The 27,256-nt window shown below is 31.6% G+C and overlaps 1 long non-coding RNA gene across 1 annotated transcript; it reads left to right on the forward strand.

Moving 5' to 3' along the window:
• Positions 1–6,430: 6,430 nt before the first annotated feature.
• LOC129957605 (uncharacterized) lies at positions 6,431–18,569 on the forward strand. Its single transcript, XR_008782789.1, has 4 exons — positions 6,431–6,532; positions 11,422–11,652; positions 17,359–17,606; positions 17,755–18,569. It is a non-coding gene; the product is annotated as an uncharacterized LOC129957605 (long non-coding RNA).
• Positions 18,570–27,256: the final 8,687 nt, after the last annotated feature.

The raw sequence follows: 27,256 nt of genomic DNA on the forward strand, positions 1-27,256 counted from the left end.
GGACGTCTGGAACGTTTCTTATCTTCGATACTTCCAATTTCTAGAAAATTCTTTTTCCACCGCAAGATGCTGTTTTTGGATGGAGGATCTTTTTGGTAAATTCTTCTGAAATTTCCCTGTGCTTGCACTATCGATTTCGTTTCTATGAACCACCATAAAATCTGTGCTTTCTCTTGTGGTGTATGCATTCTCCTTAATATCCGCTCGAATAAAACATCACATACAAAAGTACTACATAGAACAAACACATCAAAAGTAAACATAACATTACAATAGTTGCCAAAAACAAAAGAGAGAAAAATGCAATTAATAAGCAGACAATATTTAGAAAAGTACAGATATTTAGACTGGAAAATGAAATTATCTGAAATTAACCACACGCGCAGACGATATTTACAAAAGTAAAAATATTCAAACCTGAAAAGGAAAATATATGAGTTATTCCATCAATAAATGCCATAAGTTTGTTTATATCTTTATTATTTTATGAGTTATTAAACATAAAAATGGGTCCGGGACTTTATAAACACCCTGTATTATTTATTAAAAACGGTCGTTGGCAATTTTAGTAAAATTGAGACACAATTTAAAAAATTAATTAATAAATCAGCTGCAGTAGTCTCCCTAAACATTTCTCGCATACACTCTAACAAACTTGTCACGCCAGAGAACGCCTTACATGGCACTGGCGCTCAATAGTTACGAAATATTAACAATTGGCGTGAATTTAACATTTTTATTGAATGTATCGTGGCATCTTTGCGAAGATTTTTTGGCGATTAATAGTATCCAAAAATCGAATTTGTGGTTTAGACGCGTTTTTCCTTTCTGATTGAAATACAAATTTGACTCAGAACTGCACTAGTAATCAGAAAATTACATACTGAATTTGATATATTAAGTCACTACAATCTCTAAAAGTACAAATCTACAGACTGTCAATTCCTTGTTGGATTTAGCTCAGAATTTGACAGGAGTCTAAACTACAGGAATCTAGATGTTAATTTTGTGTATCGAATTTTATCTATTTATCTCTTTTCGTTCTGTAGCTATCAAGTTAAATTATATCCTAACAACTGGACAGACAGACCTGCTCTGAGACATGATTTTGTTCAAAATTTAATAGAAATCTACAATTTTGGAGTAAACACCATATAACAAATTTCATCCGTCTAGATCAAAGCATGTTTGTGTCATAGACAGGCAGGCAGACAGACGGACGGACATTTTTCAAAAATGTGTGCTCTGGGATATCTAAAACGTGGAGATTCGTTAAAATCTCGAGTTCGAATTTCTTTTGGCAATTACAATATATTCTCTATACTGGGTGCTCGAGAAAGTAAACAGTTATTGAGTATTAGCAATTTTAGTGGAATCGTGTAACTGTTTTTTTTTAATTTGCTAATAAACAAAGGCAAAGGGAAAAACTATACTTAAAGCATGCATTTTCAGATCATTAAGTCACTTCATTACACAACAACAAAATTATTTGTCCTTTATCAAGTTTTCAAAATAGATAAGTACACTTTAGATCTTTAAAAAATTTTGTTAAGTATTTTACATTTGGAATTAATTTAATTGATTCAGCCACATTTCCTGAAATTATCATGACAAGAAAAGTATATGAAATATTTAAATAAATAATAACAAAACATATTCATCCATTTATACAGCATAACCATACAAAATTTACATTAAATATTAATGCAATTTGTAATGAATCTTAAAATGCAATCTGAATTTCAAATTATTTTTATTGAATCTACATATTTAAAATAATAAGGAAAGCTAATGAGCAAATCAGTCAGCCCCAAACGCTGGTCCGATTTCGCCATTTTTTATTTCAGATTATCTGCCTTTCGCTACCAGTTGCTTGATTCCCCGGGATTGATGATTGTTTCAAATAAATATTTTTTGCAGCTTCATCTTAATGGCACCGTTGAGGAAAAATAATTTAAATTTCAAATGTTGATAAACATACAACTCTTACTATTTTAGACACCTTATATCATTCTATTATTCATTGTGCTTTAACTTCTGTCAATAATTTTGGTCTCTTTCAGATTTTTTTCATGTTTTTGTATTATCGTTCGTGAGACATTTAATATTCGTTCAGAATTCTTACGATTCTTGTTGGGATATATTTTTAAAAAACTAATTAAAATAGTTTGCAAACCTGTTTTTAAAAAATTGGCATTATTGAAAACATAATTTTTTTTAAATTTTAAGATGATGTAAATCTTTTTGTATTATAATATTTTCAGAAATTACCACGGAAAAGGAAATACTATTTATATTTAGAAAATATTAATATGATGCGTTATCATTGGTACAACATAGCAGTATAAAATTTCAGAATTTTAGGCAATGAGTGAAAAATCGACTGCAAAATTTCATCTTTACAAACATGAAACATATCAACTTAAAGAAATTCCAACTTAGTTTAGAGCAACAAGAGTTCAACTGTTTTATTTTACGATGCCAAACGATTAATTTTAAATAAAACGATACATTAGTAGAGTTGAATTATTTTATATTATGATGCCAAACGATGCATTTTAAATATGCATTACAAACTTATTTTATAAATGATTATTTTATTATGAATGAAAATACCTGTATCAAAACCTGTATCAAAAGCATATCAACTTAGATTATGAATCTATTATAATCTAAGTTGTTAACACATTATAATCTAAATAATATTAGATATCAAATTAATAGTGACATTGTTTTATTTTGCGATACCAGTAATTAATATATTAATGATTAAAAGGAAGTGTTTGTGTGTCTACGATGTCTAGACAAATTTATGGTACCCATGAAATCTGGCACATAGGTAGCTAGCTATAAGTGCTGCTCAATGCACTTCGAAGTCTGAATTTTAAAATGCAGGGTAGAATTTTTTTTTAATTTGATGTTTTGTGTTGTTTTGGATAATTTTTCGCATAACATGGCTTCTAAAGATCATAGAAAAAAAATATTTGCATCAAAAGAGCAAACAATTGCCTTTCTGAAGAAATGGGTTTTAAAACCCGGACGTGATTTATTGAATTAAATTTTCTTTTAATTAATCATTTTCCAAAAAACATTTTTACATTTTAAAATGAAAAGAAAGGGGGGGGGGGATTTTTCCCTTTTTTTCAAAAAAATGAAAAAATAGAATGCCAAATGTTTATTGTTAATTTAAAATTTAAATTAACAATGAACATTTGGCATTCTATTTTCATTCTTATTAAAAATTTTAGAGGTAATTATTCGAACATTTCTCTATAATTTAAAATCAGAACGATCAAAATACCTTCATCGATTGATTTTTAATTAATTGTTTTCCGGATGATTTTCAATATTTTTTTTTTTCGTTGATCTGTTCAATGAAGAAACATCACCACCTCGGTAGGATTTTGTTTCTTCATTGATTTGGCATGCTGCCAAATTAGGACATCATGAACCAAGATAATTTATATGCTATAAAATATGCTTCACTTTTTGAACGCAAAATCTCGCCGAATTTATTAAGCATCGCTTGGCAACAGCTCGCAATGTGTACGAATTGGATCTCATGGAAAATCTTTGACAACGAATTTTTTTAAGTCAAATAATTTGGGAAAATTTAATTTAATTAACACAGTTTTAATTATTAATTGAATATTATTATATATATTTAATTAATGATATCAATTTCTAATATTGAGTTTGAAGGTCAATCAGCTAGTTTGGGAAAGTTTAATTTTATTAATGCAGATATAATTATTAACTTATTTTGAAGCTTGAATGTATTAATAATTTATTTGCGAAATTTAGCCTACAACAATAGGTCCGTGCAACGGTACTCGCTTGATTGTAATCAAGTTACAATGTAACAATTTAGAGTCAAAAATCATAAGTTCTGCATATGGAGAGATAAATTTTATCCATCATGAGAAGGGAGGTAGAATATTATTAAAATATTTTGGAGTTATAAGCATTGATATAAATAATTAATTTGTGAATCAGTACCAATGACTTTGAGAATTCAGTTGGATCTTTTTCCTCCTAGAAAATGTGAAGTAAAAAGCTTTTTCGATTTCTTTGAGAAATGCTTTGAGGTGCAGGTGATCATTAACACTGACCTATTAAGAGGTCAGCAGCTTTCATACGAAATTAAAATTTTTAAAATCGGTCCAGTGGTTGGGCTGACGAATTTTGTTTTGGGTTTCACTAAAAATCATATACAGCGGCTCAAAAAATTGAGAGTACACCTTACTTTTACTTGATAAATCCGACTTTCAATATAAATAACACATTACCGGGAAGTACAAACATGATTTTATTTTTACACATAACAAATGCTTTAATTGAGAGTAAAAGTAAAGAAAAATCAATGAAAAACTTCTAAATTGAAAAGTTTCAGAAGCATTTTAAATAAACATACGCAGAATTTTGCCTCAAAAAATTGAGAATACACCAATGAAATTTTTGCAATATCACTCATAGAAACAAAATGTCAATATTAAGTTGCATGTCTTTTGGTTCATGCAACGGCCTCTAAACGTCATGGTACCGATTCGACCCATTTTTGATGATATCTGAAGATGTTTTACCCCATTCTTCTTGCAACACTTGTTTTAAATGGGTTTTGTTTCTAATTTTGTCTTTCTGGACCAGTGCTTCGAGTGTGGCCTACAGAAATTGCATGGCATTGATGCCGGGGTATTGGGGTGGTGTGTGTAACTGTTGTTTACAATGAGAAAGGCACAATATTTTGACGTTACGTGCATTTTGTTTGGAGTCTTTGTCCTACTGAAAAATGAAATTTCCATCTAAACCCAAATTTTTAAAACTTTCCTTTAGATTGCTGCAACCATATGGTTCATCCAACTTAATGCAGAAACTTTTCAAATCATAGGCAGAAGTGTAAGTGCTGAAAATGTGCGAAATGCCATTAGACAAGCTGGATATGAAAGTCGCATTGTTAGAGAGAAACCGTTCATCAGCTTGCAAATTCAGAAAAAAAACATTTGAAGTTTGCAAAAACTTATCAATTAAAGACCAATAACTTTTGGAAGAAAGCTATATTTAGTAATGAAAGAAAACTCAACATTTTTGACAGTGACAGCTATCTTACTGTATGGAGAAAGCCTAATACTGCTTTGGATCCAAAAAATTCACGCCCTACAGTTAAACATGATGGTGTCTCCGTCATGATTTGAGGTTGCATGGCTTTATCCGGGGCAGGAAATTTAATTTTTATAGATGGCATTATAAACGATATGGTTTACTTGGATATACTTCGCAGCAATCTAAAGGAAAGTGCTGAAAATCTGAGTTTAGATGGAAATTTCATTTTCCAGTTGGACAACGATCCCAAACAGAATGAATGTAACTTCAAAATATGGTGTCTTTTTCATTGTAAACAGCAGTTACACACACCACCACAGTACCCCGACATCAATGCCATTGAATATCTAAGGTCACACTCGAAGTAATGGTCCAGAAACACAAAATTAGAGACAAACCCCATTTAAAGCAAGTGCTGCAAGAAGAATAGGATAAAATATCTTCAGATACCACCAAAAATGGGTCGAATCGGCACCACGACGTTTAGAGGTCATTATAAAAGCCAAAAGACATGCAACTAAATACTGACACTTTCTTTCTATGCGAGATATTACAAGAGTTTCATTGGTGTATTCTCAATTTTTTGCGGCAAAATTCTGGGTATATTTATTTAAAATGCTCCTGAAACTTTTCAGTTGAGAAATTTTTCGTTCATTGTTCTTTTGTTTTACTTTAAATTAAAGCATTTGTTATGTGTAAAAATAAAATCATGTTTGTACTTCCCGGTAATATGTTATTTATATTGAAAGTCGGATTTATCAAGTAAAAGTAAGGTGTACTCTCAATTTTTCGAGCCACTGTATATGTTACTTTATTTTGATAGCGTTATTTTAAACTTTTCTGGTTTTGATTTCACTGACCTTCATGAAGTCATAGGCAACTGTGCATGACTACTGCTAATTTTAAATAAAGAATTAACACATTTAAAATTTATCTGTTTTATTTTACAAAACTATTAACTTTAAATAAAAAAATTACACCATCAAAGATTAATTGCTTTATTTTATGTTGCCAAACGATTAATTTTAAATGTGATATTAACATTACAGCTTGACAATTTAATTGTTTTATTTTACGACACCAAACGATTAATTTTAAATTAAATATTTAAATTATTAGAGATTAATTATTTTATTTTTTGACTCCAAAAGAGCATGCATACAAAAAAAAATTTCAACAATATTTATTTTACGTAAATAAAAATAATATTAAATTTTACCTGTATCAGAATCGTCTTATGCTTCAATCAATGATTGACGAATTCCAGAATATTTTTATGATCTCCATTTCGCTCATCTTACTTTCACTTTCACTCTTATCGGCATATGAAGGACTTCGTACTTCCTCAATTATAAAAGAAACATTTTAGTCTTCGGCAGAATTTTTCACAACTTTACAGCTGAAATAAAACTTACTGCTCTGGTTCGTCCAAGTAAGTGTATTTTGATATCTTCTGCTTTCATTTCGGCTGATGAAAATGTAGCCAAATCATCAATCTTTCAAAATTCTCAGATATTGGAAATTTTTCTAAGATCCATAAATATTTTCCGACGTAACGTTGTTAACGATAACGGTTGCATTTAAATTTCATACACTAGAGAAGGCTGATGCCTTTATTACACTAACGGATTTCTCCTCTCCCCGAATTTCTCTTTTAAATTTTGACGAAAGTATTCAAAATTCTTCGGTAAAATTTTGTGAGACAAGAATGCGATTTTCTTTAATCGGAAATTTTAAACCTCTTTTAAAGGTTTACTTATCACATAGCTACATAAGTAAAGTCAAAATATTTATCTACATGCGGTGATATAAACCTTATCAAAATCGAATTATCAATTTGAATTGTTATCCAGAAAATAGTTATAATTTTGTTGCATGAAGTCGAAGAAATGATTAGCTCAAGTACCACTGATAAAAATCACCTGGCTCTTTCCAAAAAAAAAAAATGATTAAAATTGACCAATGATTGTTGAAGATCGATGCAGGTGTTTTACTTTTTTTTTTTTTAATCTTCTCTCATAATAAGGATGAATGATTATTTGTGTATGTGTTCATGTGTTTGTATCTGGGTGGTGGCGGTCTACAGATTAGACTATTTAGCTAGAGCTACCAAACTTCGTACCTTGGCGAGCGTGGATTGTGCAACTCGGATCGATTTTTTAAATTTTCAATTAGAATTTTAATTAATTAAAAATTTTCTGGGGGGGGGCGTTAGCTTTCGAAAACATTACAGTACCAAATTAAATAATACAATGTTTTAAAATTAAAAAAATATATATATCATTCCAATTATACTAATTTTTTTCTGTCGTATAAACGTTTCTTTCTACGTGTAATTAATTTTTTTAAAAATATTTAAAGCATATTTTACAACTAGAATATAAACGAAAAATTTCTAAAGGAATATTAAAAGTATCACGAGCGATAATATTAAAACATAAATATTTTTGAAGAACATTGAAGAAGTTATTGAAAAAAGATCATTATTAAAATTGCATACATTTTTTTCAATTTTGTTTTACAATCTGAATTACTATAGATATTAACATAAAACATAAGGAAATGTGCAAAATAATGAAATTTCACTTTTGTTTACACAAATCATTATTGACATAGCAGATTTCAGAAAAAAAAATGATATATTCACTTAATTTGGAGAAAAATCTATAAGAGATTTGAATTTATATTAAAAGTATTATTAACATGAAGAAAAATGCCAAATTTTACGTTTTTTTAGGTTAGAAATTAAATTACATTCTTAAAAGATTAGGATAAGCAAAATGTATTCATTTTTTTTACAAATTTTAAGAGAGCTGACAGAATTTAAGGGAATTAGATAGTAAAATGAATTAGAAAGGCATATATCTTCTAAAATAATATGAATTATATATCCATCAAAGTTGAAAGCTTGAAAATATTTTGCTGAGAAGAAGTCATGAAAATCATGATCTGAGGGTTCTTGTATTTAAAAAGGTCAGAGTAGAAAAAAGTATCATTTGGTAAAAATAATAATAATAAAAGGTTTTTTTTAAAATTTTGGTAAAAATATTACTCTAAATGATAATTGATAAATTTTCTCCGTTCCTGATTTTCTTTAGCATTTGAAAAAACCAATTGTTTAGTTATGAGGATATTCGCTCTTTATTTATTTTTCGAATTGTAGAAAGACACGAATTATAGAAAGCAGTACTGCAATCTTCAAAAAATTGACTCCATATTTCAATAAATTTCTGGTTTATCGGTTTATGAATCCCAAATCCATATTTTGGAATTATATTTGCCTGTTAATGAATGTGATAATTTATTGAAAGGCAAAAGAAACTTTGCAAGTGTATCTTCACACTCAAATTGCAGATATCGACAAAGGATTTTGTGATTTCTGACAGAAGTGAGTCTGCCTATTGGGTTTTCGCCGTAGCGAATGTGATATTATAAAACACCTCAGCAAGCTAGATGAATGAAATTTGGTGGATGAGGAAAGTCATAATCAATATCCCATAATCAATACTAATAAGGAAAGTCAATGAATCAATAGTCCATCTTCAACTTTGGGTCAAATTTCTAAAAGTTTTATTTCGTATAAAATCTTAAGGTGCTTTGATGCTCTATTGTTAGTCGTGTACTCCAATTCTCACCATTTCTTGAGATATTGCAAAATGTAATGTTCATACAGTCCTTGGTTCAATAATTGGAACGATTTCGCCAACTTCACAATTTTGTCATTTTGAAATATTTATAACCAATCAGAATACTTTGCCATTATTGTGCAGCTTTTATTTATATTATTGTAATCATACTTTCAGTATACTTTTGTTGTGATAAAATGTAGCTCTTTAAAGATTATTTTAGAAAGGACAAAAAACTAAATTATTAAGATAAAGGAAGGTACAACTTCAAATTATAATCGCATAATATTGAGAGCATTCTATTAGATTAGCCATGCTTGTAAAGTAGCGAATTTAATTGTGTTGAAAATTAGCGAAATCGGTCCAGTTCTTAAGATTGGATACTTTACTAATTTTTAAAAAAATTAAATTTGAAATATTTTTTTAAGTAATAAATCTCGTAGATGGAGATGTAAAGGACATATGGCCCTTGATGGCGTATTAAAGACCGTGAGTTTTCATATAAAATATACATTCATAAAAAACGTACATTAGATATTTTATATGGTAGTAATTATTAGCGATTTCTGGCAAGCTTTTTCTCCATTGAGATTGTATAATACAGCAATGCATTTAAAATATTCCTCGGAAATGGATGGTGGAGAAATGGACAGAATTAATGTGATTTCTATGTCCATAAATGTCATTAATTTCATCTATATCTACGCTTGTAATAAAGTTCAGTGTATGTGTGTGCGCGCGCGTGTTGGCCTCCACAGGTCAGACCGTTTGAACTACAGCCACCAGATTTGGCACATGTATGCTTTGGAACTCGAGAATGTGCACCTCGGAGCTATTTTTTTTAGATTTTAATTAGAATTTTAATTAATAATAAATTAAGTGAAATCTTGGCTTTCTTCGCGATAACTTTCGCAATGTTATAGCGCAAATACGATTTTTATAAAACAATATGACTTTAAGTTAAAGTTCCAAAAATTAACCTTTTAATATAGCCAATGTTTTAAACCTACAAATTACGTTCCTGACTTTAAGTTAAAGTTCCAAAAATTAACCTTTTAATATAGCCAATGTTTTAAACCTACAAATTACGTTCCTGACTTTAAGTTAAAGTTCCAAAAATTAACCTTTTAATATAGCCAATGTTTTAAACTTACAAATTACGTTCCTGTTTTTAATGAATTCTTAAAAAAACATTTTAACCATATTTTTCATCAATTTATTTCGCGCAAAATAAAAATAAAATTTAACCTGGAAGAGCATGTTTCGCATACATGGGAAAAAATTACTTTTATCAACGTGTTGCCCTCACATTGATAAAAGCTCAAATTGGAAAATAAATTATATGTTACTGGAAATAAAATCTAGAAAAGAGTAATTTTCAGCCCGTGTCGGTATGAAATGAAATAAATATGAAATATGATTTTATCTAAAAAATGAATGCTCGAAAACTTTTACTATGACTCTTTACAATTATTCAATAAATCAATTTTAATACAAATGTGGTTTAATATATACAGGATATCCACTCCAATCAGATCCCAACAGCTATTTTGCAACCTTTAATAATAACCATAATCTAAAATGGTCTAAATGTATTAAATAATTATTTTTATGTAACTTCAGTCAATAAATGTTCTAATGAATTACGAATTTTAAATTTTTATGCAGATTAAAATATATCTCTAAATTATGAAAATATTTTTGAGACTTAATATTTTAAATGAAAAAAACAGTTCATATCATTTGCATTGAGTTACAAAAGTTTGAATGTCTCTATTCTATAAAAACACGTGATTTTAGACCTCTTCATCGACCGTTTTTAAGAAAATACACCGATCAGTGTTTCAACTTTCCCCAAGATTGTTTGTCTAAAATAATGAAATTGCTGATTGCCCTAAAATAATGGTATTCAAAACTTTATAACTCAGGTAGGTTTGATTGAAGAAGATAATTTTACTGATTATGATTTATAGTATCGAAGGACTGTATAAAATTTAGAGCTCATAATTGTTTTCAGAAGTACATTTATTGATTGAAATAAAATAATATATTATTCACGTCACTTAAATTTTTTTGAAGGGTAAAAACTAAATTGTATGATGAATCAAGGAAATTTTTATTGAATCATTCTTTAAAATATTCCATAAATTATAAAAAGTATTCTACGGTTCACATGAGATTACAATGCTAAGGGATTCGATTTTTTGTTGACATATTTTTAAAAAATATGTTGGGTTTCAGCAAAAAAAAAAAAAAAAAAAAAAGTTTATTAAAGTTTTATTTTTTGAATTTGGAATTCAAATTTAAATCTTATGACAACTGATAGCAAATTAGAGAGGCATACTATGGACAAAATATCGTAAGACTTCTATGGTAATATGAATTATGCGACCATCGAAAATTCAAGCTAAAAAATATTTGGTTGAAGAAGCTATTAATCAAGATACATAAGATATAATTGAAAATTTTATACAACATTACTCCTGGCGAACCAGCTGGTCGCCAAAGGTGGCTAATATAAAATAAAAAGTGGCGAAATCGGTTTAATCTTTATACTTGGTGGAATGTTTCTTTGATTTTGCCAGTTATTTTAAACATATAAATGATGAAATGAACATCTGCTCGCAAAAAGCTACCAGGTAAGAATTTAAAATTTGTTTTTATTTTACGTTACTATAAATTTTGTTCTTTCTAGGAAATAGTCTAACACAGAGAGAGCTGCATATATGCGATTCCTACTCTTAGACTTGTGCAAAAGATATGATTTCAAGATAAACTTTTCAAGAGAAATTAGCCTACAAGTGTGTGATGCATCCAGGAAAACATGGAAAATTGATATGCAACTGCACAAAAATTGCATAGATGTCTGTAAAAAAAATGAAGCTTAGATGAATGCATTTAACTGTTAAATCTATGGCAGTTACAAGTAAGTAAAAATTCCTTATAAGCTGCAATAAGTGGCGCCCGGCATATAGCATTATTTTTCGTCCCCTCATGATATTTCTCTTTTAAAAAGGTGACAAAAAAGCTCTAATATTTTGTTCACGTGGAACCTGGAAAATATTCTTCCTTGTCTCCACGTCGCTATTCTACCAATGCAAAATATTTATCCGGAGCGATAAGTTATGAAATTATTGAAATATGAGTTTCAGTATATGCTTATGAGGAATTGAATTTTAAATTTCCTGCTTTCTCTTCGAAACAATGTGGTTCGATGGTTGATTCATCAGTCTTACTTTCGCCTGGGTTGAATGCATTACTCGTTGCTTTCTCAAACAAGTGGTGGATTTTCGACAAAGAAGCTGCCTAGAATCGGTGAGCTGAGAGTACGGGGGGTCAAGAATATCCATTGTGAAAATACTTTTATTCTATTTCCAAATAAATAAATAGTAAAAAAAGGCAGATTCGAAGTATTAAAAAATATTAAAATAATATAAGTATTTTTTTCAAGAATAATTGTCAGGTTTCTGTTTATTTCATTTGTTTAATTTCATTATTACACTATTTGTAAGCTCAAGCGTCTTCTTAAATAAAGACGTCTATCAAAAACGAGTGCGGCACAATAATGAGTTATAATTTAAAAAAAAATATGCATTTCCACAAAATTATTAAAATAACAAATTATAACACAATCAAGCATCAATTTCAAAATGTATTAAAATATGGAAATTTAATGTTTATTAAAAGAGGGGATTCACATACTGCATTGCCTAGGACCGCAAAAGGGCTAAGTCCGCCATTGCTTTACTCAGTTTGAGCAGCAAAGAGAGAGATGCTTAAAACCCTTAAGGTCAATTTTTTGACGTTTAAAGTACTTTTAAAAATGAACTAAACAAACTTTCATTTTTAAGTAGAAAGTGTTTCATATACTTCAGCAATGCTGAAATAAGGAACTTTACTAAAATAAAAATCATAATTATAATCCTAACATGATTGTAACTCAAATTTACAAGTCTTATTCACCCCGATGCAACCGATATTAAAACTCTCAGACAGAGTCAGAAAGAGAAAATGAACTCTAACGCTAAGAGCAGAGTCCTAATGGAACCACATATGTTCTTTTTGTCCAAGACTATTGTAAAGTCTCGATCCAATAACAGGTAGCGTTATGATCAAATTCTTTATTTACAGCTTTATTACATAAAAACAACTCTTTCTCATCTAGGTTAAATGAATGATGCTATTTATAGCACGAAATTTAAACAAGAATAGTTCCTCGAACAAATTTGGAGAAAACGCCTTCACAAGAACAGCTAACAGGCGGTTGGCGTCTCAGGCTGCTGCAGGGTTAGCTCTAGGAATCCACCGAATTTCCTTCGGGTTGAATTTTTCTCAGAAGTCCACTTCATACCAAGCTCCTCTCTCCTTCTTCTTCCGAAAAATCTCACCTTTTATCTTTCTCTCAGACTCCACCTTTCCTGTCCACTCCCTGTTACCCAATCACCGTTCAGAACAACCTGAATCGTCTCTGGTCGCCCGTGAGAAATGTCCATTGATGATCCACCCTCCACAATGGGAAAAATGAAGGACATCTGGACATCTGGAGTGTTTGACACTCTCGCCTTTCGAAGACACGATTTATTTCCCTGAGAAACGCACGTGTGGTTCCTTATCTGGATTAGCACTAATTGGCCAGACGACCGTACTTAAAAGGAGGGTCTTCCATTTGGCAATCTGGAGGCACTTAACACTGTGGGAGTTTCGTTGATGAAGAATGGCCCGGAATGTAAATTATCGAGTGTGTGAAAAAGGAATGTCACAGTGGTCACCGAGGAAGAAGCTGAATCATTACACTATCAACCTTTCTTAGATATCCGGACAAAACTTTCAACACCGCAGAAAGAAAAGAACTTAGCAAAATACATACACGGCCCTATAATTTGGTCCGTCTATTTCTATCAGTTATTTTCAAGTTATTTATCAGACATGAGTTAATTATCAAGTTATTTATCAGATATGAGTTAATTATCGTTATTTATCAGATATGAGTTAATTATCAAGTTATTTATCAGATATGAGATCAGATATGCTAAATTTATTCATTACTTCTAACTCTGTACGCCACATTTAATCATTTCAATGCAAATATTGCATTACTTGTATATAAAACTTTCGATGCGATACTGGTGTGATTTTTATTATATAGAATGTGCATTTTTGATCAATCGATTTCATTGAAAGTACCAATCAGCAGAGAAACACAATTAATGTTGTTATTAACGAGAATAATTAAAATATATAAAATATTTTTATTGCAGAATAATAAAGGATTTATTCAAATTAGAAAAGAAAGAATTCATATGATATGACAGTCACTCGACAAATATAACTACATGTCATCTACATATGAGAAAGAAAAGAAATTAATATTTTATAGCTTGCTAACATTTTATATGACATTCTTGAATGTTCAGAATGCAATATCAACCTGATTTTGTCTATTATAATAAAAAAAAACGAACAATGTAGCAAAAAAAAATTAAAAATTTTTGATTAATATAATCGCTTCCTTTTTCACAATTACAGTATTCTTTTTCAGAGCAATACAAAATCATACGAATGCTAAAATATTCAATTTTTTTATTCTTTCAACGTAAAAATAAATCATTTGTTTTTTATTGCAGCTCATTAAAATGTTTACTATCCTTTGAATGCGTTTTACAATCCTGAGTTATAAACAACATGAGCTCTGAAGAGTGGAAAGGAATTTTTTTCCCTGACTAATCAAACTGATCATTATAACTCTTATATTCTAATCAATGTATAATTCTAAATTATCTTGTAAAAAATTAAAAAGTAATCTTATTAATAATTTAAATAAAACTAACTTCCTATATAATCTAAAAAAAAAATTAAGGATTTTAGAAAACGTTTATTTACAAAATTATTATTCTTATTACGAACTAATATTATTTTAGTATTACGATTAGAATTATATTACTGAACTATTTAAAAGAAAATTTTTAATCGTTAAAATAATTGTTCTTACCTTTAAGAGTCATTTTATCTCGTGAGTTTAAATTGATGCCATAATTAACATTAAAATTAAACTAGCTAAGATGATATGAATTTTATTGTTGTTTATTAGAAGTATGAGTAAAATTAATTTAATTAAAATTTATAAAACATAAAAACCTTTGGCGGAAAATCTGACTCCAAAATTATTATTAACATTTATTTAATTAATTGCTTATATATTTCATTGTTATTCCGTTCAAAATTCAACAAAATTAAATTGATAAGAAGGGCACTATATTTCATTATCTATAAAAAAAAACCATTATTGCTGATGCAGTTATGCAGAACAATGGAAACTGCATCAGCAATAATTTAATAATTCGGCAACAAAAATTTTAATTAAATGAAACGTCAAAAATCGTTTGCTTTAAATGTAAAAACAAAATAAAATATCTTTATCTTATCGGCAGTCGTGATGTGATTTCTTCTTAATAATAAGCTAAATTTATTTTGCATATTTATTTTATTGCTAAATTAAAATGTTCTCGTGAAATAATGTTTTTAATTCATTAAATTTCAGATGTTATTTTTTATTATTTTATTTTAGATATTATTTGTGGTGACTTTCGAGCCAAGATTTATTTCCATTTTTGTGTAATTGTAATTCATTTCATTTTAATTATAAAATATTTTTTTATTTATTATTAATTTAAATGAATAGCAATGATTATTTGAATTTCTAATGATTGAATTAATTATAAAATGCTATTACACTTAAATCTGTATTGAACTTTATCATTCAGTGGAAAGCAATTTTAGAAATAAAAAATAAAATATGAATTCAGGCTTTTGGAAACACCTACATTAAGACTGATATAAAATTTTTGCTTTTATTCCTTGACCAATTTCTAGTTAAATAAATTTAGATCCAAAGGGTCAACCCATAACCACATGATAAACGTAAAAAACGGTTGCACCATTTGGAAATTAGAAATCACTGCAAATACTGCAAAACTCTTCCCGACATTACGAACATTTCTTTGTTATTTGAATTAACTGTTTACTTATTCTTTCATATTTTTTAATCGTGTAATTCTACTTCCTAAATTAGACTTTTTAACTTAATTTTTTTAATGCTTTCTCTACCTTATTTCATATTAGACGCCTTTGGCGACCAGCCGGTTCGCCAATCTTAATGTTCGTTAAAATTTTAATAACTAAATATTTTATGCAATTCCTACTTCAATAGCTTCTTCATCAAAATATTTTAAAACTTCAAATTTTGATAGTCATATAATTCACTCATAATGTTATAAAGACCTTCAGTCATAATGTAATATGCATCTCTCTCATTTTCTGTTAGCTCCCGTTGAATTTATGCTTTAAATTAAAGTGGAAAGGATTAATCTGCAATTAATATAATAATATTTTTTTACTGAAACAAAGCATGTGTTTTGTAATATGATTACTGAAAACACTGAGAATTTAAACTGTATGGGCACTAAAGAATGTCTTTCTTAATTTATGTAATATCTCAAGAATTTGTCAACAAAATGTTCTCAGATTCATCATGAGCAGATCGATTCATTCACAATGTTTCATTTTAAATGCATCAAACACTAAGAAAATAAACAGAATCGTTTAAAATAATCGGCCGAAAACAGTTTAAAAAAAACTACTTAAAAAACGATGTACTTAAAACAATAAACATATACAAAAATATATAACTAACATAAATAGAATTTAATTACAAAAGCATACAACTAACCTAAAAATAATTTAAATCCATTGATAATAGTTGTCAACAGAATGAGAACATAATGCGCATGCGTGAATTTCCAACGCCAGTTGGTAACGCAAATGCGTGAATTTTTCTACGCCAGTTGATGTAACGCTATGCAGATTAGAAATTTTTAATTTCCTTTATTCTGTTATATTTTAATTCAAAAGTACTTCAGAATGAATCTGAAAGATCGTATAATTAACAATGTGCAATTTACAATGCATCAAACACTAAGAAAATAAACAGAATCGTTTGAAATAATCAACCGAAAATATGTTAAGCCTAATCCTCGTTAGCGTGGGGAAAAAACTGAAGCCTTACTCATTTGGCGCTGGGGAAATGAAGGGATTTTTTTGGCGGGAAAGTTAGTTTTTAATTAATAATTAAAATTCTAATTAAAAATTCAAAAAAAGGGACTCCAGGTGCACATTCCCGACCTCCAAGGTATACATGTGCCATATTTGGTAGCTGTAGGTCAAACAGTCTGGCCTGTAGAGCGCCAACACACACACACACACATTGAGCTTTATATAAGTATAGATTATTTGCTGTTAAAATATTTAAAGCAATTCTGCCTTATCAGACAGATACACGATTACTTCTTTTTTCAATAACTGTATGATGCTACGTCTAAGAATTGCTTTTTTTTTTTTTTTTGCTATCTTTCTATTTTCAAGCTATACAGAATATTCTCGCTTCAACTGCTCATTGCACGCATATAATTAGAAGAGTGTGTTTTCATGCAGAGCACAATCACCGTGAAATTGTTTCTTAAAAAATAAATTTTAATAATAAGCAGTGTCTTTATAATGAAATTTTTGATATTTTCGTTTACATTTTAGATCTATTTCTTTACGTCGTAAAATTAAGAATATTTTTTCTTTCCTGTAGATGCATTGAATTATCATCCACAAAAGAAAATGGATATTATCCTCCAGTATCCACTCTGAAGGTAAAGGCAAAATATGATGAGACATAGTCAAGTTTCTTGTGAGCAATTATGGATGGAGATGGTGATCGTTTGATTTACCCTTACTAAAGATGCGCCATTATTAGTCAGAATGAATGGGAATATGCTCTATTCAACTTCTTATTGCACAAATATGAATAGAAAGCATTCTATGCGTATAATTAGAAGAGTGAGTTTTCATGCAGAAAGTGTTTCTTTAAAGATGCATTTAATAAGAAGCAATGTATTTTTAAGAAAATTTTTGACAGTTTTGTTTAAATTTTAGATCTATTTCTTTTGCATCAAATAAAATTAAGAATATCCTTTCTTTCTTGCAGATGGAATGGATTGTTATTCATAAAAGAAACAAGAAATTACCCACTAATATCTATTCTGAAGGCAAAGAAAAAAAAAGGGGGGGGGAATGGGTTCTAGCCTGCAAGCATGGAAACTAACCAATAATAAAGTGCAAGATGGAATTTAACCGAGAATGAAGTACAAGATGGTTTAGTTTAGTTTAGTTATATTAACGTCCCGTTTGAAGCAACACTAGGGCTATTTTGGGACGGACCTCGTCATTTTGAACCGCGGTCAGATGACGAGGACGACACCTGAGCTGGCACCTCCCTCTCCACACCACATCACACCACACCAGCGGGAAGACGTTTAGGCAGGACGTATTTAACGTGCAACAGACCCCCTTACACGACGGTTCTTCGGTGGAATCGGGTCTCGAACCTGAAACCCTCCGGTTCCGTAGCCGAGGCCTTACCACCAGGCCACCGAGGCCTAAAAGTATGAGATGGAAATTAGTCAAGAATAAAGTGCATAGATAAAAACTTCAACCCTAATCATTGATTCCTTAATGCATGCTTCTTGATGAGCAAGAAAAGAAAGGTTTAAAGACCAGTGAAAATAACACTATGGTCCAACACGTTGATTGAATTAAGTAAACCAGTAAAACGAGCAGGAAATAAGTTGATCATCATTAAATAATGTAAATAACATAGCTATTTTACAAAAAACAAGTCAAATGTCTCAGATAAAATCATTTATATATTGATATACAAAATACAGCTCTGTAATTCTTATGATTTTTATATCTGTAGAATAAGTTTTAATTATTTGTTATAGATTTAATTAATAGTTTCAATTTTCAAAGCCATTTAGACATTTTGACTACTTTTAGGATATGCAAAGTTATTGATGTAACATTTAATTTTATTCATCTAGTTTAAAATATATCGATTTAATGTATGATATTTAACAATATTACAAAAAGAAAAATAATTATCTTTTTGTTCTTGATCGTTTAAAATTTTAGTGGTAATCACAGTTTATTTACATCAATAAGTAACTTAATTAAATTAATTAAGATTATATTTTACGATTATATTAAGACCATAATTAAGATTATATTTTAAACACTTAATTAGTTTTAACATGAACGTGCTCTTTTGATTATCTTCATCAACAAAAGCTTATTATATTATGGTTTATATGAAAATGGAATGCGAGGCAAAGTATCCCCTCAGGGGCTCACTTTCTTCAAGTGAGTACGGGTTTCACGATCCCGAGGTGTCCGAGTGATCTTTACTCCTGAAGCGCCATCTATCGTAAATAAATTGCCGCCTTCCACCGAGCATTCTGAAAATTCTTCTACCTTATACTTAATTTATACATGCTTCTTTTCCTTCTCCTGATTTTTCTGATTGTTATCTACGCTATTAAACTAAATTATTTCTAATAGACTAATTTTAAAACATTCGACTAGAACGAATCCTCATCTTTATTTCGGTGTAAACATTTGTTTAGCAATTTCGATGATCGTGAGGTGATTTTTAAAAGAAATAAACTCCAGTTATAACGGACACAGATTGTTTGCCTTACATATGACATCGCGAATTCTCAGTACCATATTTAGATAACAAAGATGTACCGTTGCAGGGCTTCCAACAAAAACTTTTGTAGGGCTTGCCAAATATCAACATTGGCTTGTAGTTCCGTTCACTTATCACATATCAGTGAAAGAAAGCCAACAATGGCTTGTTATCACTCACTCTTGCTGTGAATCAGTTCAGGAGACATTGACTTTCTATTTTTCATAATTTCATATGCATAAAATCTGACTGATAACGTTAGCCTAATGGCCCATACGTTTGCCGTGTATGGCGTCCCGTAAGGAGGAAAATGGAGTCCTGGGGCTCCTGCGGTGTTCCATATCGGGCTAGGATAAAAATGTTCCGGAAATACTGCTGCGTGCCCTTTGGTCCAAGCTTCTCTGTAGACGGGTGGCAGGAGTGAGCCCGCTCTCTGCAAATCGGCTGGTGGTACGCTCTGTAAACCAGGGCATGCTGCTGTAGGGTTAGTGCTGCATTTACAGGAGGATTACCACCTTGCAAATGTAACACTATATCTTGGTGTTACCCCTGAAGTAAGTGCCGTGGCTGGATGTTTTTCCAGAGCCGATTACTGCTCCCCCTTGTTGGGCTCCGTGGTGGGTGGGGGGACACCGAGACGAAAAAATGAATATTTTCAATATGGCTCTCTCTCTAATTTCGCGCTCTGGCAGAGGCTTGAATCTGCCCAAAACAAAAGATGTTTCGTTACAAAATACTGAGGAGGAGAAAGATTATCAACTGATAAAGGCAACATTCGATCTTTTGGAAAGAGGTGGAAATGAAATCAAACTCGACAACAAGCATAAGAACGTGATTTTGATATTAGGAAACACAGGAAGTGGTAAAAGTACTTTTACACAATGGATGGCTGGTGACAATAGTAAAATGATAGCAAAAGAGACCAAAGAAGACACTGGCGAATATATTATAGTAGATTATAATAGGATTAGTGATATTACGTTAAAATCCAAAACAGTTTTTCCTGAACTTGTGATTGATGCTAAGAAAAATGCTGCTTACTACGACTGCCCTGGATTCAGCGACACTCAGGGCACAAGCCATGACATAGCGACGACTTATTTCATCAAGAAAGTTCTTGACTATTCAGAAAGTGTAAAGTTGGTTTTTACTATCAGCCATCCTTCAGTTAGGAAAGGCGTAGACAGGCAAGACTTCATGAAACTTTTGAGGCATGTTACAGATCTGGTGAAAGACATTGAAAAATTCAAACACAGCATTGCCCTCGTTGTCACCAAAGTCGATAACCAATACGTAAAGAAGGGCCAAAACTTTATTTTGGTTGAAGATGATAAAGTGATTGCCGCCATTGCTGAGTTTCTGCAAGAAGCCAAACAATATCTGGAAGATAGTACAAAGCAATCTGATCTTTCTGAAAAAGATAAGAGATTATATGATAATGCCATTAAATTTGTTGATATTTTACTGAAAAAAGATGGGGAGCATTACACCAAGATAGGGCTGTTCCGAAGACCAGATGAACCAGGCCCTATAAGCGATATTCCATTGCTGCAAAATGGTAAGTACCATATCGAAAGAATTTTATACGAGAAACTTAATTTTACTGCAAAAGATAACAATGATTTCGGTTATACTGTCTCTGAAAAAACGAAAAATGACATCAATGAGTTAGCTGAAGAAATTAATAAGAACTTGTGGTCTAGCATCAGTAATATTGCAAAAATTATTCAGGTGTACTATGAAAAACTTGTGGAGCAAATTCGCGGGAAAATACGCTTATTTGTTTCTAATGTTGATGCCACCGATGCGAATATTTTAGAAGCTGAAACATTTAGACATAAATTCATAAGTGGATACAATATGTCATTAGACCTAGTAACTAAAATGCAGAATTTAACTAATCCCGAGGAAATAGCAATGATAATTAAAAGTACAACTTCAAATTTAGATGACGAAATACCTAAAGAGGATATGTTATACATTTCAAAACAAGGAAAGTACTTCAACTTTCTGCAAACAGTAAGTGACAAAATACTAAGTACAAAGCCTTGGGATCAGTTATTCGAAGATGTGGAGTCTTTTTTTTCTGTTTCCAAAACAATTATATGGCACGATGTAGATTCCGCTGCAGAAAAGATAAATAATCAAATACAAATCGATTTGAACGATATAGTAAAAGCGATGCACGAAGAATACAATGAAAAAATCAAGTTACTTGAAATACAGAAGTTGCCAGAGAAGCTGAATCAAGATAGTCGCGTTATCTTGGAGTTGACAGAAAAATCAGCGAATGGAACAACAACGGACAAACTGTTGAATGTAACTCGATATGTTGCAGATAATCTAGGAGTTTCTGTACCAAAGAAAGTTTTACAAAATGTTGTAAATCAAGGAAAGTGCCTTACATTTTTGGAGGTTATAAGTGATGAAAACTTAGCTGACAGATCAATGGCGTGGTTGTCACCATTTAAAAATATGGCTAAACATTTTTGTGAGTCGGGAAAATGGTACACATTTTTAGAAGACTTGTATAATAAACTCTCTGAATATGACATACAAAAAGATAGGCAAAGATACAACGTTGCTGACCTTGAAGACTGGGGACAATCCGAAAAACCGCAAGGTATATCTGTAACTTCTAATACTTTTGTGAAGTTTCTCAACAAAATTGAGAATTATAATGTTGCAGAATTCGAAAACATTAAAAATATGACAACACCGACAACAGGCTCACAAATAGAAGAACTAAACCAAGTTCTAAGTTTAACTTTAAAACATAGATCGACCATTAGGTGTTCAGAACCTTATATAGTCGTAAAAGGCAGTTTCGTTGGCCTAAATGAAATAATGCAAAATATAATAAACAATTCAGACACCAATAACAGTTGTAGAAACTTCAAAACTCAACTTGCATCAGGTAAATATAACTTACTTAAAGTGTTTGCTTTGGATAAAGTGTTTATTGATACTGACTTGCCATTTGCAGGTAAAGCAACCTCTGTCGTTTTTATAGCCCCCAAGTGGGAAGTTGTAGGATACAGAAGTATAGAGCTTCACGGAGGTGATGGAGATCCGCATGCGTTGCCAAAGGCTAAAGACGGAGCTCACCCAGGAAATAATGGAATTGATGGTGCTCCTGGTAAACCTGGACGATCAGGCGAAAGTTTCTTTGGAATAGGTGCTACTTTTGAGAACGGAGATCACTTAAAAATTGTCTCTAATGGCGGGAAAGGTGGTCGCGGACAGGATGGCGGAAATGGAGCTACAGGCATTCCCGGACGCCACGCTGAGACGCCCTCATCTTACGATCCCCCTTGTGAATATGGTTATGTCAATGGTTTCAGATGTGAAGAAATAATAAAAAAGGGATGCGCACCATTTTGCTTTAATATCCTGGCTGCCACCGTCATTATTACTGATGGATCTACCACTACAAAATCTTTCAAAATTTTCGGATTGCCCGGAGGCAGAGGAGGCGATGGAGGTAACGGGGGTAGAGGGGGGAAAGGAGGTGATCCGGGCAATATTGCCATACTAGAGCTAAGCCAGCCTTCAGAGATCATCAAGCTCACCTCTAAAGGAGAAGAAGGAGATCTCGGCAGGGCTGGAGCTGGGGCCACCCAAGGGGGTAAAAGTGGAGATGACATAATTGTAAATTGGTCTAAATATGTACCAAATTTAATTGGTTGGCTTTCAGGGTTTAGGGAGTCTACGAAATGGGAGTGGAAGGAAACAATAAAAAATGACGGAAGAAGTCCTGGTGGAATTATGGGCATGGATGGAGTAAATGCAGCCGGACTCCAATATCCAATACCAGCAAATGGCATTCAGAGGCTACCCAATATAATTAACGAGTACAAGATTTATTTACGAGAAAACTTAAGTAATCGCTTCAAAAAGCATGATCTCCTTCAATTCCTAGATCAGCTGAATAATAGTAATGATATAAGAAAACTATACGATATTCTTGGGCTGATCGACGAATTTCAGGGCTTGGAAGAGCAGTTCCACAAATTAAGCGAACAGGTGGGCTTTTCCTCTTTTTTTAGTTCTTTACTGGAGAGGATAAACGAATTTTCGAGAACTCATAAAGATGGTCCGAATGCAGACGAGAATAAAAAAGTCCTCAGCTACTTGTACACTGCGACATTGGGCAAAATGTATAATATAGAAGATAACACCGAATCTAACTTAATAATAAACATCCGTGACTATCTGAATCTGGTCACGGAGAACATAAAAACTCTGAAAGATTTACAGACTATGAACAACAAAATCGAAGTTGTTAACAAATATAAAGAAAATTACAAGAGATACATGGATAAGAAGATAGAGGAAGCTAATTCTTTCATCGACAAACAGATCAGTCCTGAAATAGAGAATATTAGTACTGAAATTGACGATCAAATAAACTCACTTATTGAAGAAACGATTCTCTTGCAGAAACAAGCCGAAAAGGAGAGGAAGGAATTGGCGGAGAAAAAGAAAGAATTGGAGTATGCTTTGGCAATAAAAGGAATGTTCGGCTGTTTCCAACTCATAGCTGGAATGGTAAGTTTCATTAGCCCTGTTGGAGCCATTGTCGGCACAGTTATAGGAGCAACAAGCACTGTTGGTGAAAACTTGGCTTTAAGAAATGAGCAGCAAACTCTAAATTTGCCATCAGATGTTGCGTCGGCCATAGAATCCATAGGCGACAAATTTAAAACTCTAGTAAATCAAAAAGTTGTATACCTCGAAGAACTGCTGGAAAATATATCAGATGAAATAAAGAAAAATCCTGAAAAACTGAGTGACATGGCAGGCAAAATAAGCGATTTTAAAGAGAGGTTAAAGAAGGCCACTGATGATAAAATGGACTTTAAGCAAGTCAGAATAATAGAAAAAGAACTTAAAGGAGAGCTGGAAAGAAAAGGGGAAGATTTGAAAACCCATTCAAACGACGAAAAAAGTGTAAATGCATTGAGAGGCCTACGCAAAATAAAACAAATCGCCGAATTCGGCTCTCTGCTACTTAATTTGTATAACAAAATGAAAGAGGACATAGAAAAAATGGATGCCATAACAGAAGCTATAGAAAAAATCGAAGATAAAATGAAGGCACTCAGAGACTACGAAGAAAGAATCTACGATAGCATCGTGCCGATGCTGCAAGATATGGAAGACAACATGAAGGAGATAAGCGACAAACTTGCAAACAAATCTGAGGTAGCTCTCGATGTCACGAAATGGCAGGTGCAGAGTACCTTAAAAGATACGAAATTACAGATTCAGCGATTGACCGAAGGATTTGAAATCAAATCTGATCTCAGCCGTAGCATAGAAAAATTGGATGACGTCATGACCACACTGATTAACATATACGATCGCATACAAAGCTATCAGAACCAACAAAACTTGGCAAATTATATTGCAGATATCAGTTCTGTTGCTGCAAGTAGCATTAACATCAAGGACCAGAAGCTTGCAAATGCTGTCAATCATCTTGAATTTGCCATAAGGGCCAATATACTGCTAAAGCAGTACAAAGCAGCAATCAATGCTTTCAAGCAGTGGGTATTCCCCTTCGCCGACCACTACATCGAGAAACCCATGCTTCCATCACAACTTGAACTGGAAGAGAACCTCCAGAACTTGGTCCAACACGCGACGAGAGAAATCGAAGCCATTAAGCAGAAGCTAGATTTATATAATACTTCGGTCAAGAACGGTGACCAGTATCTCGGGTGTGAAGAATTCAGCAATAAATACATTTCGTCGCAACCTTTTTTCGAGTGGAAAAATGAGGGATATGGTAATTTAATTTCGAGCTTGTTATCAGGAAAAGAAGTCGTTCTAAAAGCAGACGTAAAGGATTCTGCACCTCACAAAGATGCCATTAAATTCAGTGAAATCGAATTTATCTTTAAAGTGAAGAATGAAACATCTCAATCTCTCTTATCTCAAACTCTTAAAGGATTTGATATAATGGCGACTCACCTCGGGAATTCTTACTACAGATACATGGAGAAAATCTACTTGATAACCAGCAACAGCGTAACTATCTCGTACTCTTTCGAAAAGAACGATGATGGAATGCCGATACGATCGAATGAAGTTTACAACAAAATCAATTCAGGCGATTTAATGCTCAGTCCATACACTTTATGGGAAGTAAGATTGATTAACAAAACGCACCAATATTCTTATCGTGATTTAGAGAGCTACAAAAAAGAGATCAATTTAGAACTGTCAGGGTTTGGAAGCTATGTTGATACGAGCGCTTTCAAGCCTGGGACTTATAGGTCATTCACAGCGCATAATCCCTCAAACTTGCCCCTTCTCGTGTCTAAATCAGCGGGTATAAATCAGTGCAGACGATCTAAGTATCGTTTGCCGAGATCACCCAACGAAACTGTTGCAGATGGAAATTATATGACTAACAGTGCCCCCACCAACATGCTATCCCCAATTAACTTTTTATGCAATTTCTTGAAGACTTATTTCATTTCAAATGCAATAATATCAATCAATCAACTGTTCATTAGAGAACAAAGACATATAACAAACTATAGAAAATTGCCAGAAAAGTATATTAAAACGAAAAAATCTAATCCAACATTGGCATCGAATCTTGGAATTACAGATGCAATTGAAGTAGAGGCGACTTTTGCAGAAGACGATTGTAAAAAAGAAAGAAACGGACCAATATTTGATGCTGTGTTTCATCTTAATTCAAATGGCTATAAAAGTTGTTCCAAATCCTTTTTGTCAAGTGATCAGAAAGACAGAGGTAAAAATCAATTGATTCAAGCACCAGATATAAATTGTTCATTGCTGCTTGCTGATTTGGTTGCCAGAACCGTAACAGGCAATAGATATAAATCGTCAGCAAATGCATTTTTGCTCTCTCCGCGGGAAATAATTTTAGGGAAAATTAATGCTGGAGTAGTACAAAGCGAAAGTGACATCGAACGGAATTTGCAGCACTTCCAATCAGAAAAAGAAGAAGCGAAACCAAGTTCTTGGTTTAATCAGTTAAGTGGTTATGCCACGTCTATGCTTCAGTTCTTGGGGTTAACGGGGGGTGGTTATTTTGGAGAATATATTCAAGATGTTCGGAATTTATTTGTTTAAAGAAAAATTATTTAAAGAAAGATGTTTATTTTTAGAGAGTTTTACTAAAAAATCAGAAATCTGAAACTTATATTCTTCAGAGAAGAAAGAACTCACATGATTGTCATTCCAGCACTGAAATTCTTCTAAATGTCATTTGTAATAAATATGCTTGGAGATGTCCAAGCCCTCCAAGTCCACTGAAATTTGCAAATGTCTTTCACAATATGAAAAAAAAAAATTAGGTAATTTAAAAAAAATTTCGAAATTTGCTCCCCAAAAAATTATTGGAATATTAAGATTTTATTTTCCATACAAACAATATTGACGATAAATCAATATGTTGTTTTCGGGTAACTTATTGTTGGGTAACTTTCGGATAAGTTTTTATTCATAACTCCGTTAATGTGCTTAAATTTTTCCTGTTTCTTAAAAAAAAAAGAAATCAAATCTTTTTTTATCTTATTCTATCCAAACTCTTATCTTAATTCCTGTGAAACAATTTTTTTTAATTTTTGAAATATTTTTTAAATACATGTAATAATGATGTTCTTATTTAAATAACGGGTGAAAAAATTATTTTAAAATCTAAAGAATGTACAGACATTTTGTGATATTATGATCTGTGCAGTTATCTTCAGCAAATTTCGGAAAAGAATAATAAATCTTTCTTTTATGTAAAGACAGCCTTTCATGGGATAACGTAATTAAATATATTGGCTTGATTCTCGATAGCAAGCTTACTTTCAACAATCACGTCAAATATAATACCGATAAATTCTGGCAAAAATGCATCCAATATTTCCATTAATAGAACGAAATTCACCACTTTCACTAAACAAAAAAATCTTCTGTTCAAGCAAAT

Source organism: Argiope bruennichi, chromosome 11, assembly GCF_947563725.1.
Source record: "Argiope bruennichi chromosome 11, qqArgBrue1.1, whole genome shotgun sequence".
Lineage (NCBI taxonomy): Eukaryota > Metazoa > Arthropoda > Arachnida > Araneae > Araneidae > Argiope > Argiope bruennichi.